This window comes from Diabrotica undecimpunctata, chromosome 9, assembly GCF_040954645.1.
Source record: "Diabrotica undecimpunctata isolate CICGRU chromosome 9, icDiaUnde3, whole genome shotgun sequence".
Classification (NCBI taxonomy): domain Eukaryota; kingdom Metazoa; phylum Arthropoda; class Insecta; order Coleoptera; family Chrysomelidae; genus Diabrotica; species Diabrotica undecimpunctata.
The window spans coordinates 75,753,063-75,773,173 of record NC_092811.1 but is presented as its reverse complement, the minus strand read 5'-3'; the positions used below and the strand labels follow the sequence as shown (position 1 = coordinate 75,773,173).

Genomic DNA, 20,111 nt, shown 5'->3' with positions numbered 1-20,111 from the left:
ACATAGATCTTATTTAGAGTCACCCAAAAACCTAAAAAATATTTTTTGGAGCACAAAAGGTGATATTTTGAATTTGTTTAAAAAATTGTTTAAACAATTTCTGCCCAAAAATTGAGAAATTTTCCTGAATATAATTATGTAAAAATTAATAAAAATTATATGATTTTTCTTGAAATATGCGCTTGATAACTGATACCTTTCCACGCCAATGGTCGGCATTGGCATCAAAGAATCTCAAAAGCCGACGCTTGGCAAATTGACGATGGAAAAAGTATAAACGATGGGACTCCATAAGCACTTGTCTTTTGTCAATTGTACGATATCTGAAGCCCATTTTAGACACAATCCTCCAAAGACTAATGTGGCTACAGTTTATTTGTGTATCATCATTAGTAAGCCATTGTTTTAAAGCATCTAATGTAGGTATCCGTTGCTCTTCGTACATTGTGTAAATTTTTCGTCTTATTAAGTCATTATCACTTTCGTCAATACATTTGGTAGAACCGGCATCCTTACGCTTCCTTCTTGACTTAATGGGATTTGATGTAATTCTTTTTACTGTGGTTAGAGGTATTTTCGTTAAATCAGATATTTCACTGGCAGCAGTATAAGCAGTAAGTCCTCTTTTAAGTAAAGAACTATATATTGTTTTTACGATTTCTCTAGCGTCAGCAGATAAATGCTTTTTCTTTGCTGGAACACTGGAAGAAGCACCATCAATGTTTTTCCACGGACGCCACATAATGCTGTTTTATAGGTATAAATAGGTATAACACTGGTAACACTTCTAACACTTTCAACTAAATGAAACAAAATGTAGGTATATTTAAAAATTTCTCATCGGTTTTATATACTTTTACAAATTATACAGAATAGAGGAAACCTGTATAATTATTCCAGGAAATACTTAACGATCAACAAATTTATTGTGGTCATTAAAAGATCAACCATTGATAGTGAAACTCACTGTTAAAATGTTTACAACTTTATGAAATAAAATGTATTCTAATCGTTTTTATAATTTTATACGATTTTTTAATCGTTTTTATATTACCAGAAATTTATTATACAAACAAGATAACGACGCTCCACAGTAGCTTCAATTTTACCTGAATACTTACCTGCTCAACTAATGTTGACTAAGCTTTGGTATTTGCTGTCGGGTTTTATTGCAATCATTAAGCACTCAACCATTTTTCGTGAAATAAACTATACATATAATATGTATAGGTGCGACAGAGACGCACCATATAGTGCGGCGCGCCGCGGCACAGCTGCTGAAAAATCGAGTAGACGCGCATAATTAACAATTAGAAACTAACAGTCCAAATTACAATAAGCTTCGATTGCTCTTCAAAATCTTGAAAGTAAATGTGAAAACTTCACATCTAAATGTGTAAAATTTAGGCACTTGGCAACTTTAAAAATAATAAGTTTCATATTCATCATTCATATTTTACAGATTCAAAAATAAGTGTTTTCATATTTTTCAGATTCTTAATCTCGTATAACTCGAAAACTGCAAACTTAAGAAAAAAAAATGACAGGAGGCCTTTTTTGTTCAAAATAATACAATAAACCTAAAAAGTGATTTTTGGAATTTGTTAAAAAAAATTCTTTAAATAATTTCTGAGCAAAAATTTCGCCAGGCACCCTTCAGATTTGTCTAAAGGCGACATTTTTAAACAAGAATCTGCAAAGAAACCGAATCAGAATCATTTTTCCTATGAGAGAGGAAATATACCTTTAATTATATTGTTGTAGAGTTGGTTTTTTCTAATTGCTTTCATGAAATTAAATAAAATTTTAATGAGATCTGATTGCTTAAAACGCCAATAATTAATATATCTTCCTGACGAATCAGTTGTTTCGTCAACACACACATAGAAGTAAGTGTCACTAATATTAGTTTGTATAATTCGTAATATATACCTCGTTTTCGTTTTTTCGAACTTGACCGAAAAAACTTAGGAACCGAAGCTTAATATTTTTTTTTCCAGACTTAGTTTTGTCTTTTTCTGCTAAATGTGACGCAGTTCTCGCCTATGGTCTATTTTAAATTTCTTTTCGCTTTAAATTTGTAATAGATGTTTTAAATATAAATAACTAGAGTAAGCACTGATTTCTTTATAATCTTAAACTAAATGCATCAATAAAAGAAATTCCATAGTAAACCATTCCAAGTAACCGCACGGATTATTGCATGTCAGTCAATGATATTTTAGCAAGAGTTAAAATGTTTTTATAATAAAATATACATAAATAGAAATTAGTATTATATGCTAATATAATACTAATATATTAAGCTATATATAACTTATGCAATCGTTAAAATATTTTAAATAACATATCAAATAAGTATTAAATATTTAGTACTTACAATTTTGCCACAAACTGAACAATAAACTTTATCCATTCTCATATATAGACTCTTTGTAAGTCTTAATCAAAGTAGCGATACTAGTTATTTTCGGCATTTTAAAATTAAAATAGGTAACAAATTAAACAAGTTCGACTAACGATGCTTAAGTTTTTAGTTTCGAAATTATGTGTTCGTGTGTATCAAGGTATAAAAAATGCTTATTAAAAGCTTAAAACTTTAATTTTAAAGAAGATCTTTTCGGAATTGAATCATTCCATCATCAGTTTAATAAAAAGTTGTTAAAAAACATTGTTTGGCCACAGAAAAACACTGGAAGGACATCAGTAACAAAAACAAGACCTAAATAGTTAACCCCAGACTCCAGCACAGATCAGAGGTAATGTAAGTCGACAAAATCTCACCAGCTCCGGGGTGTCATGTTAAATGCCCCCATTTTTAGTTTTTATTAATAACCGAAGTTAACGTCTATTGCATTTACCTTTGTAAATTCAATGAGGATTGTTTTTGTTACTAATGTCTTTCCAGTGTTTTTCTTTTTCCAAACAATGTTTTTTAACAACTTTTTATTAAACTGATGATGGAATGATTCAATTCCGAAAAGATCTTCTTTAAAATAAAAGTTTTAAGCTTTTAATAAGCATTTTTTATACCTTGATACACACGAACACCACATGCTTTGTTTTTAGTTTCACTTTTGAGGACAAAATTATTTTCAAAAGGGCAATTATATTCATACCCAATATAAAATTTTGAAACACCCTTTTATTACGAGATTATAATGGATTATGTGCTACAATAATATTAAGAATATTAGGTAGTATCTATAAATACTACCTGAAATATTGAAATAAAATTAACATTGGATCCAGTTATTTAGTCATACCATTATCTACGGTTAGGTAAATATTATTTAAAATCCGCAATTCGAAATAAATTGATGTTTATGCATATTATGCAATTTTTTGTATAAATATGCAAAATCCCCAGATATTTGCATAAAATATGCAAAATATTCAATATATGCATTTTGCACATTTGCCTACTCTATTTGCAACTCTATGAGCAATTTCGAGATTTACAAATGAGACTTATAGACCTAAAGATGTTTATAATATTGTTAAGATTTATAAACCGGATTTAAAATCACTTATTAAAATGATTTAGATACTCATGCTCATTTTAGTGACTCAAAATTAAAAAATCGAATCAGACGATTATGCAAAAAAACTAGAAAAACTATTAGAACATTAAACATCTGAACCTGATTGTGACTCATGTTTCAATTAAATAATAAACCAAATAAACCATTTTCAATGGAACTTAAATGGGTATTATTCTCATTTAACCTTGCCTCGGCGTTTTGTCTCAGAATATGCACCAGATTTTATTTCTTTAGAAGAAACCCAATGTAAAAATAACTTAACGCACAACCTGACAGGTTACACTGAATTTTGCATCAACCGACCCACTCAGAACAATTTCTCTTAATGATCTTTTCGAACCACGTGACTAGAGAACTGTAGAATTGGCTGAAGACATGTTCTGGACAGCATTTTTTTATTGTCAAGTCGGTTAAGAATGGAAACATTTGTCCGATGAGCTATCCAAGGAATGGATTATTCTTCAATAACACATTTTTATTTTTAGTGTTCTTGTGCACGAAGAATCCAAGTTTCTGTCCCGTACAAAAATATTGACAATGAAAGTGCATTCACCAATTCCATCTCTATTTTATTAGAGATATATTTGTCTTTTCAAACTTTAGTTAGTAGACTCATCGCATTTTTTGCCATACCAATGTGTCTCCGGATGTACGTACTTATCGTGAAGCTAATATAGATTCAGACCACTTCCTAGTAGGCGCAAAAATAAGAGCAAGAACCTCAAATGCAAAAAAAGAAAAGGGCAAGAAAAGTACTCGCTACAATTTAAAACTCTTGAAAGAGCCCCGTGCACTAGAAAGGTATCAAAATTACCTTGAACATGAAAGCACAACAGATGAGAATTTAACAGCTAGCGAGCAATGGGATATATGTAGAAGAACAATTAAGGAAGCGGCAAACAACGTCCTAGGACCAGAAGAATCCACTCCACGCAACAGTTGGTTCGACGATGAATGTGAAGATATCACTAAAAGAAAAAAATATGCATATAAACTTATGCAACAAAGAAGAACACGGGATAAGGAGCAAATGTACAAAGATCTTAGGAAGGAGGAAAAACGCATACATCGAAGGAAAAAGCGGACCTTCGAAAACCAGATTATGCAGGAGCTTCAATCATTAAAGGGGCAAAATGAAACTAGAAAGTTCTATAATATCCTAAATAAGACAAGAAAAGAATTTAAACCACGGCTGACGATGTGTAGAGACAAAAATGGACATATAGTCAGTACCATTGACGCAGTACAAAGCAGATGGGTTGAGCACTTCAAAGAACTACTGGGTACCGAAGTGGAAAATGATGCGTCACCCCAAAAACCAAGAAATAACACTCACGTAGAACCTCCTTCAATATTTGAAGTGAAAGACGCAATCACACGACTCAAAAATAGCAAGTCCCCAGGAGTGGATTGTATCCCCGCAGAGCTCATCAAACATGGAGGTAACAGCATTATGCACCAAATTCAGAACATAATAGTCAAAGTCTGGGAAGAAGAACAAATGCCAGAGGAATGGTGCACTGGAATCATATATCCACTGCACAAAAAGGGAGATTTGTTGGAATGTAAAAATTATAGGGGTATAACTCTTCTGAATACAATGTACAAAATATTCTCCAACACCCTGTACAGCCGTTAAAGTACGTACGTGGAAGAAATCCTTGGTGAGTACCAAAGCGGTTTTAGGCCAGGTAGGTCAACAATTGACCAGATTTTTGTGCTACGTCAAATCTTAGAAAAAACCAATGAATTTAATATTGACACGTTCCATCTCTTTGTGGACTTTAAGTCAGCGTATGATAGCGTCCTAAGAGGTAAATTATACGAAGCCATGAATGAACTTAACATCCCCCATAAATTAATAAGGCTCGTAAAAACAACTATGAGTAAAGTGATCTGCAGAGTGCAAATACAAGGCGATATGTCACAAGCGTTTGAAACATATGCAGGGTTACGGCAGGGAGACGCGCTGGCGTGCCTTCTCTTTAATATAGCGTTAGAAAAGACTATAAGAGATGCCGAGTTACACAATAGGGGAGCAATCTTTAATAAATCAACGCAGATTATGGCTTACGCTGACGATCTGGATTTGATCGCACGTACTACACGAGGACTTAAAGAGATGACTTCCACCTTCTTGACAGCCGCACAAAATATGGGCCTTAAAATAAACGAGGAAAAAACCAAAATGTTAGCATCTATTCCAAATAACAGAGATAGAGCTAGAAACGCCGAAGAAAACTTCAGTATAGACCAATATAATTTTGAGGTAGTAAATAAGTTTACATATTTGGGTTCTCTCATAACAAACGATAATGACACATCTGAAGAAGTAAAACGGAGGGTACTGCTAGCAAACAAATGTTATTTTGGACTAAGCAAGCAGCTAAAAAACAGAAATTTAAGCCAGAAAACCAAACTAATAATATATAGAACACTCATCCTACCAGTGCTGACATATGGGTCAGAAACATGGACCATCTCCAAAACAGACGCAAATCTTCTGCTCGTCTTCGAAAGGAAGATACTAAGAAGAATAATGGGCGCATTCTGTGAGAATGGTATTTGGAGAAGGCGATATAATTTCGAATTATATCGAAGTATATTATATTACGAGAAGTATAAAAAAATAGTAAATGGTAGAGATGTAATATCTTTCATAAAAATAGGTAGGCTTAGATGGGCTGGACATGTGTCAAGAGCAAATGAAAATTACCCACCCAGACGAACTCTATTATCGGTCCCAGTGGGAAATAGGAGTAGAGGCAGACCACGACTGAGATGGAGGGACGGTGTGGACGAGGACGCAAGGAAAATCGGCGCGGCAAATTGGCAACGGTTGGCGATGAACAGAAACGACTGGCGAAATAGACTGGGCAAGGTCAAGGCTCAACTAGAGCTGTAGCACCACTGATGATGATGAATGTGTCTCCGAACTTTTATTTCGCAGTTCCCATCGTCAGTTAGACACCAACTAGATCTTAATTTTTTCGAATTTCAGACAGCGATACAGATATAATGGATGATATATATATACCTTTGTTACCTACTGACTTGATTTAATTTTAACTTCAATATACTTTAATATACTTCAAAGAGCAAGACAGTAGCTTCTCTAAGCTAATAGGAGGGCCATAGATTATCTGCTAAAGTCTCGTTATTTTTATATAAATCGCTACAATAGTTTCATCACGTTTCAAATATTTCTTCAGTATTGGTCTTTAGATTACCTTCCTTATCCATCATAGACAACGTTTGAGATTTAAACTCTCTGGTAAGGAGTTTGACCTTTTGAAATAAATCTCTCGGTTCATTGCGAAAACTATGTCCTTCTATTATGTTACATATTTAGGACTCCATGTCATTACTACGTTTATTTAGGACACCGTTTTACTAATAAAGAAAGAACCAAAAAAATTCATACTGAAGTTATAGGTGTTAAGTTGTTCTGGGCCCCATCATATATTAGAATATCAGGTAATCAAGCAGCAGTCAAAACTATCAAAGAAGCTATAAACGTTAACAGTGTTACCAGTCACCCTAATCTGTAAGTATGGATCTAAAAAGCTATTTCATAAAGCACCTGTTCGAGAACTGGAACAATAAATGGAAACCACACTATCAAAGCTTCAGTGGTATCTAGACGAAAGTATCCAGACGAAAGCAAAATCATTATTTCCCGTTTATGAGTTGGACATATTTAGTTTTCTTATTAACTATTATTAACTATTTATTTAAAAAAGAATATCGCCTCATTTGTGATAAGTGTGATTCACACTTATAGTAAAACAAGTGCTAGTAGAAAAGTGCAAAAAGTTCAAGAATTAAATACCATTTACCCAACACTCTTCAAGACACTTTAAATTCAAATAACACCAATTATAACTAACTTTGGTTTTTAAAAGATTTTTTCTACTCCCTTACTAGTAAATTGTATATTACCTACTATTTGGATGCTAATTAAATACATCAAAACAGATACTGACACGTAATCAACAGCACGTAATAAAAAAAATTTCGCTTCAGTTCTATAAAAATGTATAATATCATATAAGGCTTGTAAGTCAGTTGGTAGAGTTATCATGGAAACGAATTAACAGACGTTATTTTGACAGATTAAAAATTATTAATCTGTCAGTGTAAATATAATGGTAATTTAAATACAGATAAATAAAATGAGTTCATCGAATAGTGAAGATGAATTTAATAGCACACCACTTAATATTATGCAGTTAGCTGCGAATACTACCGAGAACCTATTACCAGAAAAATCTAGAGGAAGATATAAAAAGGTATATTCTCAATTTATGGATCGACGTACAACAAATAATGTAAATTCAATCTCTGAAAACGTACTCTTGGCTTATTTTGGAGAAATCGCTAAGAAATTTAAACCATCCCCATTATGGGCAATATAATCTATGCTAAGAAGTATTATAACTTTGAAAAATAATGTTAATATTGAAAATTACCCGAAATTGCGAGCTTATCTAAAAGGCAATTAGAAGGTTTTAAAAACAAAAAATCTAAAATTTTACATCCTGATGAAATAAAACTTTTTTTTAAATAGAGCTTCTGATGTACAGTTCTTGTTAATAAAGGTATGTTATTTAAAAGTATAACATAAATGTGCCTACTTTTAATACTTTTATTTTAAGGTTATTGCAATTATTGGAATATGTGGAGCTTGTAGGAAACAAGAGTTAAAAAAACGGGTGTGGCAGTCCAGTGGGACTGCCGGTAGAAGTTATACTTCTATACACGCGTTCGTCGTTACAAATTTATATGGGAGTCAATCTGCACAATCATTACATATGTAATGCTATAGGTAAGAGAGAAAAGAAAGAGAAAAAGAATTAGGTATAAAGGTATATGGTGCATCGTTTGCTGTATATAAACATTTGACCTGTAATATGAGTATAGTAAGTAAATGAAAGATTGAATCAATATTTTATTGCAAATATATATTTTTATTTTCATATATGTATAAAAGGAGTTAAATGCACAAACAATTTTTACACATACTTTGCAGCAAAATTCATTGTTAATTTTGTATATATATATATATATATATATATATATATATATATATATATATATACATATATATATATATATATATATATATATATATATATATATATATATATATATATATATATATATAGAAATGTTTCTTCAACGTCGATATTCCCAAAAAAAAAAAATCTTTATTTCGAAAATAAGTTACAATTTTTGAGAAATTCTACAAACTACTACATTTAATGATTTAAACTTGACTATTGAAACATAATAATTACAATAATATTAATAATATTGATTTCTTCCTATTTATAACGTCGGATATCGGAATCTGCTGATTCTTAATAGTAAGGGAGCTTATGGCTACATTTCTCCTCCCTCCATTGGTTGGGACTTCGTCCTCGAAGTTTTGGTTACTTCGGCTATCAGCTCGTCTAGTATCTGGATCTGGGCAGGATGCAATTTTTCTCCAAATAGGATTTTGGAAATTCGTTTTCTTTTCCTAATTAGGAAGATTATTAGGAAAGCTAAAATAGTTAAAAATATTATAACAGAAGTGGTGCTCAGTCCTATGGATAATCGGGGTAGTACTTCTATGGTATCTATTGGTTGAATTTGGCCATGTGTCTCTGGGATTGTTAATTTTTCAATTTTCATCTCATGGTTTGGTATTAATTTTATTGGAACAATTTTTGGAATGGAAATATCTTGAGACGTCTTTTTATTAAATTGGATACCTTCAATCATTATTGGTACTTCTGTCGTCAAGAGGCTGGTTGAATTAATTTCTATCTGCTGGATTCTCATTGGGTGAACTATTCCTAGCAATATGACTTTGCTGGTTTCTTGGAAAAAGTTCTCTGTGATTAATGTTTTTGTGCAATTATCTACATTGGGTATGTTACATTTGGATTGTACATAGTTGGAACAAACTATGTTATCGCCTTGTCCTATACAAGTGTTGAACCATTTATTATTTGTATAGTAGCTTGCAGGTGGCAGAATCATAACATGATCTTTGTTTGGAATGGGATAGATTTTATAGGTAGTATAAGGAATTTCATGGAGTATAGGGATTTTAATTATTATGAGCATTGTATTTGAAGTTACACAAACTAACGTTTTTGTTGATTCTATAAGTTCGTAAGGGTGTTCATTACTATTGGGAATTGAATTTCTGGGATAAATTTTGAGAAGGTTCTCTTTAAGGTCTATTATTTCCTTTAAAGTGAATAATTCTATATTAGAGATATTAAGTTCAGATAAAGTAATGGTTCTTATAAGTTTCATTAGAAATTCGTTTATATTTTGGAGATTTATTATCTCGTTGTGTAGAATGATATAGCTGTCAAAATCAGCTGATAATTTGTTGAGTGCAGATATGAGAATTGAATTATCAGAATTTAGTTTTTCTAAAAGTTTATCGAATCTCGTGTTAAAAGAGTTTCCATAAGATATTTGGTTATTAAATTTTTTTATGATTTCGTTTTGTTTATTTTCTAAAGAGATTATGTGTGATTTTAACAAGTCTAAGTCAGAGTCGTCTGGATTTCCAGTCACGTATTTGATGGCTGTACCTAGAAAATTAAAAAGTCCGCGTTTCTGTTTTCGCGTAATCTTGTGTAGATCGTCTTTTGTTTGTTCTTGTATGTGGGTGTATTGGGAGTACAGTAGCGAGAGAGGTGCATTTTTGAAGTGATCTTTGAAATAGCTTGTCGGACTAGCGTCAATACTGTCGGATAATTTGTCTAGTGGAATGTGAAGAAAATGTCTGTGATAGTGGGAGATTTCTCTTGATTTGCCTATCTCTTCAGCATAGTAACCATTATTCGGAATCTCCTGAATATTGAGTGGATGGACCAGGGCGAGGATTGTCCTGTGAAAAATTTGGGTCTTGAGTAGGTTTATCTACATGTTTTCGTATTCGTTTTACGTATTTAAGGTGAGTGCTTGTTAAATTTTGTTTATCTGTTTTACCTATTATTTTTGTTTTGTCTTGCGTTTCTGGATGAATAGTGGAGAAAGGGGCTTGTAATTTGGACTTATGTTTTTTCTTAGAAACATATAGGGATTTTGTAAGGTCTATTTCCGGAATATCTTCGGCATTTTCGTTTTGTCTATCTAAGAGTTGTTGTCTTTTTTGTTTTTGTTTATTATATAGTTCTGCAATAAAGGGTTGGAGTTCTTCTTTATGTCTTTGATTATATGTTTCGTATATCGGAAGATCAAAGTCGAAATGTATTTCTTCTGCATAGGGTCCGTACAGAATTGAGAACGGGGAATAATCTGTGGAACTGTGGATTGATTGGTTGTAAATAAGAATGGCGTGTGTTAGAATGTCATCTAACGAATCATTTGGATTTTGGGCTTGTAAGGTCCTAAGTTTTTCAATAAGAGTTGAATGAAAGCGCTCTACAGGAGAGTTTGAGGAAGAATTGTTTACTGTTGTAAAATGTATTTCGATTTTGTGGATATTTAGGAATTCTTTAATGACTGCAGAATTAAATTCGGTGCCGCTGTCGCATACAATCTTTTTTGGGTAGTTGTGGTGCGAAAAGTAGTGTCTTAATTTATTTAGTATGGAAATGGAAGTTTTGTCGGTGAGCTTATAGCATTGACCGTATTTGGAAAAAGAATCTATTATTGTGAGATACAGGTTTTTATTGCAGTGGAATAGATCGATATGTAATATATCAAAAGGTTTTTGACCTAACAACGGTCCTAATTGGGGAAGTTTATAAGGACGTCGCTCGTATTTATTTTTTAGGCAAATTTCGCATTTATTGATAAAATTAGAAATAGTTGTCTGCATTGAGGGCCAATAAAATTTTTGTTTTAAATGTTTGTAGGTTTCAATTATTCCGTTGTGATTTTCTACGTGATATTTCTTTATGCATTCTATTTGTTGGTTTTCTTCTTCTATGTCCTGAAGTAGTATATTGCAAAATATTGCTTTGACTGTGGAATTTATTTTTTCTTTAAAATAGTTACAGATAAAAGGTCTAAATTCGTGAGGGATTGTTATTGCAAATTTTTGATTTGGTCTAAGGATATTTTGGAAGGTATTTGCTATTTCTGTTTTCCAATTATTTGTCAAAGTGACAGTGTAACGGTGTTTGTTAAAAATTCTTTTGTATTTAATTTCAAAATTATTTGACTCTGGTTTAAAAATAATTTGGTTTGAGGATAAATTAATTGGTTCAGGTGAAATCTCTATTCCAGTGATAGGGTTCTCAACTGATGTATGTTGTGTGTTAGTACTGTTTTGTAAGTTGTCAAAATCGGCAAGGAAATCGTCTATGTCGAAATTGTCGGGTGGTTCAGCACATTCTGAATTCGGGGGTTCAGCACATTCTGAACTCGAGCTTAGGGCATTTATTTGGACTCGGCTAAGAGCATCAGCAACTTGATTCTCTTTGCCTTTTTTATATTTAACTTCAAAATCATATTCTTCTAGTTTAAGTCTCCATCGGGCTAATCTAGAAGTGGGGTCTTTAATTTTGTAGATCCATACGAGAGGATTGTGATCTGTTTCTACAGTGAATTTTTGGTTGTATAAATACATACGGAAGTGTTTACAAGAATCTAGTATGGCTAAAAGTTCTTTTTCAATAGTGGAGTAGTTTCGTTCTGCGGAATTTAGAGTTCGAGAATAGTAGGCAATAGGGTGATTATTTTGAGATAATACTGATCCTATAGCTATATTAGAGGCGTCTGTAGTCAGTACAAAAGGCTTTTCGAAGTCTGGATATTGTAAGACTGGAGAATTAGTTAACAATTGTTTGCATTTTGCAAAACATTCTAAATAATTTGGATTTGTGGGGTCGATAGTTGCTCCTTTTCGAGTACATCTCGAAAATGGGGACGTTATTTTTGCAAAGTTGGGTATGAATCTTCGGTAGTAACCGATTAAACCAAGAAATGATTTAATTTCTTTTACTGTTTTTGGTAGAGGATATTTTTGTATAGCTTCGATTTTTGCTGGGTTAGGTTTGATTCCTTCGGTTGTCACTACGTGACCTAAGAAAGAAACTTCTTTCGTGAGAAACTCAGATTTGTCTAACTGAATTTTTAAATTATTTTTTCTGAAAGTGTCAAAAATAGTCGCAATATGAACTAAGTGTTCTTGCAGTGACTTGGAAAAAATAATGACATCGTCCATGTAGACGAAGCAAAACTTATGAATAAAGGGCCTAAGAATATTGTCCATTAACCTTTCGAATGTTGCTGGGCTATTCTTTAAACCAAAGGGCATACGTAAAAATTCAAAGTGACCATGCGGAACTGAAAAGGCTGTTTTCCGAATAGAATCCGGATGAACTTCAATCTGATGGTAACCTTGAGCTAAATCTAATGTTGTGAAATAACTGGCTTTTCCTAAGTTATCCAGTATCTCGTCTATCTGAGGAAGTGGGTAGCGATCACTTTCAGTATGATCATTAAGCTTCCTGTAATCAATTACTAATCTAAATTTTTTCTGACCTGAGGCATCAGCTTTTTTTGGTACTATCCAAACTGGAGCTGAGTACGGTGAAATTGACGGTCGAATTATCTTATTATCTAATAAATTATTTATTTGTTTTTTTATTTCTTCCTGCATTGCTTTGGGATGCCGAAATCCCTTTACATAAATTGGATTTTCATCCTTAGTTTTAATTTCGTGTCTAACAGCTGACGTGAAAGTTAAATTTTTATTTTCGTCGTAGAATACGTCTTTAAATTTTTTGCAAAGACTTATAATTTTATATTTTTCTTCGTTATTTAAGTGCGAAGTACGGATTTTGTTTTCATTAAAATGCGTCGTTGGAATTTTTGCTATATTATAATTACAAAAGTTCTCAACTTCAATTCTCTTATTAAATTTCATAGGCATAGGTAAGTCGAAAGTGTCTAGAAAGCCGTTTTTTGCAACGTGAATAGAATGGGGAATTTTGATACCTTGAAAGTGTGTTTCGCGCAATAAAACTTCGCCATTATGAACGCTTACTGGAATTTTTTGGTATAATGTTTCAAATGGAATGCTAACGTGAGGATTCTCAAAGGTTAAAGTATGAGTTGCGTAGCTAATTGTGGCGTGGAATCTTTTCAGATCGTAAGTTCCAAGGAGGATATCAAAGAATTGACTAAAGTCGGCAATTTTTACGTCGAATGTTTGTGGAATTCCATATTCTAGGAATAGTGGCGTCTTAATATTTAAGTCGTGCTTGGAAGTAATTTTCATTGACGTTAGCGAAAAAGGTTTTCGATAAATATGATTTTTATCAAATAGTTTGAGAGCTCGCGGATTTAAAATTGAATGGAAACCGCCGGTATCGATTAAAACGCGTAGATGTGTTTTGGGTGTAACGAAACAGGGTAACCCAGGGGAACTTTCGATATTATATAGGTTTATACAGGGGGTGGATGATCGTTTAACGGGATGGCTTGAAAATCCTGATGATTTTCATCATGCAAATCGGGCTCTTGTTCGGATTCGTAATTTTCGAAATCATTTTCGAAATATTGGGTATCATTTGAATCTATGTGAAAATTGTGGCTTCTATTAGTTGTAATTGTCATGGGCTGATGGTTTCTGGTTGTGGTAGTTTGAACACCGCTCATTGGAGTAGCAAAATTTGGTTGGGGTCGAGGAGCTTTATATTTATTTAATCTTTGTTGGTTGTTTTTCGGAACATTGTTCCGTTGGAAGGATTGATTTTGTTCGTGAGAACTGAAATTTTGTCTCTGAGGGAAATTATAGTTCTGTTGTGGAGTGAAGTTAAAATTGGGCTCTGTGTTGTGAGTTGAAGGTCTCACATAATTTGAATGCGTGGGTTGGAAGTTTGAGTATGTGGGTTGAAAGTTTGTGGATCTTTGATTATTCGAAGATTGATAGGGTTTATTTTTGAGTGGGGCCTTTTTGTTTTGTTGGCTCTTAAGGAAGTTCATGTATTGTTGTTGATTTTTGTGGTTATCGTAGGCAATACACTTTTGAAGGGCTTCTTCTAGGGAATTTAATTCAAAATGCGATAAGTATTCGCAATAAGGCTCGTTGATTCCGGTACAGAAAGTTTTGAGGGCAATGTTTTTGAAGTATGGAGTTTTAAAAGTGACTGTCGCGGGATTATCGTTTAAAGTGATGTGTTTGAGTAAATCGTTCAGATTTGTAGTTATTCTCTGATGATAATTGTCGTAGGATTCACTATGTTTTTGGACGGTAGTGGATAGTTGTGTTACTAATATGTCTTCGGAACGTCTGTCTCCGTATTTAGTTAATAACGCTGGACGAATTTCTGTCCAATTGGTTTTATTAGAATAGTTTAAGAAATTTCTAGGTTCTCCTTTAATTCGAGATACGATATGGAAATTTAAGATAAATTCTTGGGACGGATTTAAATCTTGGGTGCCTAAGAAAACTATTAAATTATCTACTGCTTTGATAAAGGTGGAGAGGTTGTCTCCAGAAGAGAATTCGGGCAGAGTTGAGCAAAGGCTAGCAATATCGCTATTGGTCATCGGCATTTTGGAACGGAATTTAGATGCAGGCTTAGATTTAGAGGTTTGTAGATTTCTTTTTATTTTTAAATTTAAATTGTCGAATAGTAAACTTAAATTTTCGATACTATTTTGGGAAATATCATTCAATGTACTCATAAAATATATGCAAAAATATAAATGCAAATATATATAAAAATTCGTTGAAGTAAAATGTTATAAATAATATAAATTCAATAAACAATAAATAATAAATTCAATGTAAATGTTTAAGAATTCAATTAAAATAATAAATGCTCATAAACAATGGTAAAGAAAGGAAAAACTTACGCAAGGATGATCGTGTTTGATTTCCAATACATTTTTCTCTTTTACCAGGTTCTTCAGGATTTCATTAAACTAATGTAGACCAGGAAACGACTATGTTTCTGTATGAAATATCCTGTGGTTCGCAGCGCCAGAAATCTTTCTTCAACGTCGATATTCCCAAAAAAAAAAATCTTTATTTCGAAAATAAGTTACAATTTTTGAGAAATTCTACAAACTACTACATTTAATGATTTAAACTTGACTATTGAAACATAATAATTACAATAATAATAATAATATTGATTTCTTCCTATTTATAACGTCGGATATCGGAATCTGCTGATTCTTAATAGTAAGGGAGCTTATGGCTACATTTCTATATATATATATATATATATATATATATATATATATATATATATATATATATATATATATATATATATATATATATATATATATATATATATATATATATATATATATATATATATATATATATATATATATATATATATATATTATAATTAGGGATTCTACAGTATTCACTGCCTTCCCTCGCTCAACCGTTTCCATCTGTCTCTGTTGTTCCATTCTCCATCGTTTAGGCCTCTCTTACTCATGGCGTCGTCTACTTCGTTCCTCCAGGATTTTCGGGGTCGTCCTCTTTTCCTCCTTTCTATGGGGCTTCATTCGGTTATTCTCTTTATCCATCTGCTGTCGCTAGTTCTTCTTACATGTCCACTTTAGTCTTTTTTGTTCTATATATGTTAGTATGTCTAGTATGTTAGTATGTGTTTCTATTGATGTATATATATAACGAGTTTATTACAGCTGCCGCCGTTTCTCGCAACCTAGCTTCCAACGCTTGCGATCGTTCCAGTCATCTACTTGTAGACCCCTGTCTTCCATTGCACCTTTTACTTCTTGTCTCCACGATCTTCTTGGTCTTCCCTTTTTCCTGCGGTTGGTGGGGATCCACTGTAACATTCTCTTTGGCCATCGTTGATCATTAATCCTTTCTTCATGGCCATACCATTTCAGCCTTTTGCATTCTATAGTTTCCAGGACGTCAATATCTATGCCCATACGCTCTCTGATTTCAGTATTCCTTACTCTATCTCTTCTAGTGAGTTGGCAACATCTTCTCCAATAATTCATTTCCATTGCTTTTATTTTGGATGTTTTTTTTCCATTTCTATTGATGTTCTTTGCTTTATTTCGTCATTACTTCTCCTATCCATTCTTGTTACACTGCATCATCTACACAGGCATTCCATTTCTGTTGCTACTATCTTATTGCTGTTTGTCTTGTTTATGATCCAATTTTCAGCCCCGTATGTCATAATACTTCGCGCTAATGTTTTATAAATCTGTGTTTTTGTCTTCATATTTAGGTGTCTATCCCACCATACTGAGTTAAGTTGTCGGATTGCTGTTCTTGTTTTAATTTTGTTATTAATATAAAAATACAATACAATACACTGCAACATAATTCAATATAATATTAAAATACAAATTAAAATGTAATATTCATAAGTATTTAAAAATGATAATATTCGTAACTTACTTAGGCATATGATAATTTACCATGATAACAATATTAATAAAAAAAATATTGTTTGGTGATACAACTGTCAATTTATCTGTCATTGACAAATACAATATTTAATTGTTGTTTGTTGTGTATATAAGTACACATTTGAACTGTCTTGAGATATTTACAAGTTTTAATTTCTAATTTAACATGCCTAATGAGGCTTGTTACTCCAGTGCAAATTTCCAATACACTCCCGTGCAAATTTCCAAAGTCGAACGCGCGTATAGAAATATAACTTCAAAAACCAACAACTCGGATTATGTTGTAAATTTTCATTTTATTTTAAAAATTTGTATTTTTGCGTATATTACAAATTTATATTTAATAAAATTAACTTTGGTTTTTTAACTATTTCAAAAATAAAAAAGGAAATTCATATTGGGATTCGAACTCACATACACCAGCGTATGAACCAAACACGTAAAATATTTGCCAATTAGACATGACACAAACGTATTTCAAAATTGACAGTTCTCGGTCATACAGTGATTTATTGAGATTATTATTTTGAAATACAAAAGGCTAAAATAATTATAAACATTTAATAAATAATACAAAACACATCACATAAATAATAATATTAATAAATATTATATTATATTATATATATATATATATATATATATATATATATATATATATATATATATATATATATATATATATATATATACATATATAAAATATATAGGTATACAAAAGGAACATTTTTATTCTCCAGAGAGGAAGAGAGAGAAAATATATCTTCTGTCTCTCTCTTACTCATTATCTTACATATGTAATGATTTCACCGATTCACTCCCATAAAAATTTCCAACGTGGAGCACGTGTATAGAAGTATAACTTCAAAAATCTTAAAATTTGTGACATTGATTATTTAAGTACCATGTTATTGGTTAAAATTCCTGATACGAAAACCAAAATATGTAGATCTTTCGTTATTTCCGGAAATTTCTATAAAATCTTCAAGCAATATATAGAAATTCGACTACAGATTAGCGACCGCAAATAAATCAATTTTTTCTTAATTATCAAAGATGTAAATGTACGAAACAGGTGGTAGGATTAAACAAAATAGGCGGTGTTCCTAAATAAATAGCCGAATATTTAAAGTTACCAGATCCTAAAATGTACACAGGTCACTGTTTAAAACGAACGTCTGCCACTATTTTGGTAGATGCCGGTGGTGATTTAATGGCTCTTAAACGACATGGCGGATGGAAATCTTCAACAACGGCCGAAGGATATGTCGATGAGTCAATAAATAATAAGACGTCAACAGCCAATAGAATTATAAATTCAATTAAAAGTAATTTACAGATCTTTACATACACTGAATACCAATGTTATGGATAAGGGTATAGTTATAAATAATTGCCAAAATTTTACAATTAATTATTATAAATAAATGTTTAATTTAAATTGTTCACGAATTTTGTTAAATAGGTAAATAAAAGTTACTTGTTATACTTTTTATTTTTATAAATGAAAATAATCGAAGAAAACATATAGTACACAACTTGAGTTGTAAGCTTATTCCATGCTTGTAAAATTACTGCGCTCGCCGCTACCCGGCTCGCGCGCAACTTTTTTGCTCGCATGTAATAAGCTTCTTACAACTCTCGTTATGTAATATACTATTAATTTACTAAAATTTACTAAATAACGTGTAATTAGCTGTTACAAGACCGCTAATAACTATGAGTAATGCTTTGATAAGTAATCCTGTAATAGTATTAATCTTAGCTTTAGATTTAATTGTACTAACCTTGGAAACCTTTTGGAACATTATATATATATGACATTGAAGTATTTGAAATATTGAATGTCAAGATTAAGACAATCTAATCTTGACATTCAATATTTCAAATACTTCAATGTCAGTTTTTATTTGCGAAATCTTTTAATTTCTGTGAGTGTTTTAAAAGTATTTGTACGCCATTTTTTGTAATGTTCAAATTGTTTTAGTTTACTCCTGAGGAAGCTATTAAATAAATAGCGAAATATTGAGTATCTTAGAAAAAAGAAAGATTTTCATTTTGACACAGACCACTTTACCCGATAATTCGAACGTATTTATACATATATATTGTTATGATTCTAAAATAGATCAAGAATAAAATAAATTTTTGTATGTAAAATTTCATGAGATCATAAATATTCAAGACCCTATATAGGTTAAGAATTTATAAATATATTGATTTATAAGTATTTTCGAAGAACACTGGACTTCAATAGTGAATAGTTTCTAAGAACAATTTGTATAGGTAAAACATTTCGAAAGAATGGATGTATATGATTGGCTAGGAAGAACGAGGGTAGGAGAATGGGACAGTCGGTTTGAAAATTGAACCAGGAGATGTCAATGATTATGTTTTTACCATCCAGAACGAGAACTCCAGTTTTAGAACAGTATGGGAAAAACAAATATAAGTTGTTGTTTGTGAAACAGTGTGATTTTTATGAGACACACAGATACGAAGCAACTAGCTCCAGTAAAGAATAAAAAACGAAAAAAATCAGTTCGAGGGAATGGTACAGGTTTGTTCTTCAGCTTTTCTTACAATTTTGGGCATTTCTAAATACCGCGTTCAAAACACTGGCAAGAAATCTTTTTTAGAATGTCAGTCTTCAAGGGAATAAAGAGAAGGTGACAAAAAAACTGAAAAATTAAAGGTAAAAAAGATGCCTTTAAAATTTCTTAAAAACACTACAGTTTCTGATACCATTATACAAGAGAGAAAAGTACTAGACACTATATGCCAAGTGATTGCACAGCAAAAACTCTGGAAGCAGTACAACCCATCAGATAATAAATCAGTGATTGACAACCTACAGGTGAAGTATTCTTACTTTCTGTTTATTTTCAACTATTATTTTAATATTGTTCCAAAACTGTTCCACAGATGCTTTTCGCAATGCATTTGTCTGAAATGCTAAATTAAAATGATGCCGGCAGAACTCAGGAAGGTTGAAGTTATGTCTGAACATGCAGTTTGTACAATGAAGGCTTTTTATTCTATGCTAAAAAAAGACGGCACACCTTCTATACTTCAACTTTCTTTTGACTGTTAAAAAAACCTTGAGTTGCCACATGTTCAAGACCAGGCTGTCTATTATAGCGCTATTGTACCTCTACAATTCTACCACCTGTGAAGTAT

At 31.9% G+C, this 20,111-nt stretch overlaps 1 protein-coding gene across 1 annotated transcript in view; it reads right to left on the bottom strand.

The window, feature by feature from the left end:
• Positions 1–20,111, bottom strand: part of LOC140450153 (alpha-lactalbumin-like) — an 84,931-nt gene that overhangs the window by 5,533 nt on the left and 59,287 nt on the right. The gene's annotated exons all lie outside the window — the stretch shown is intronic.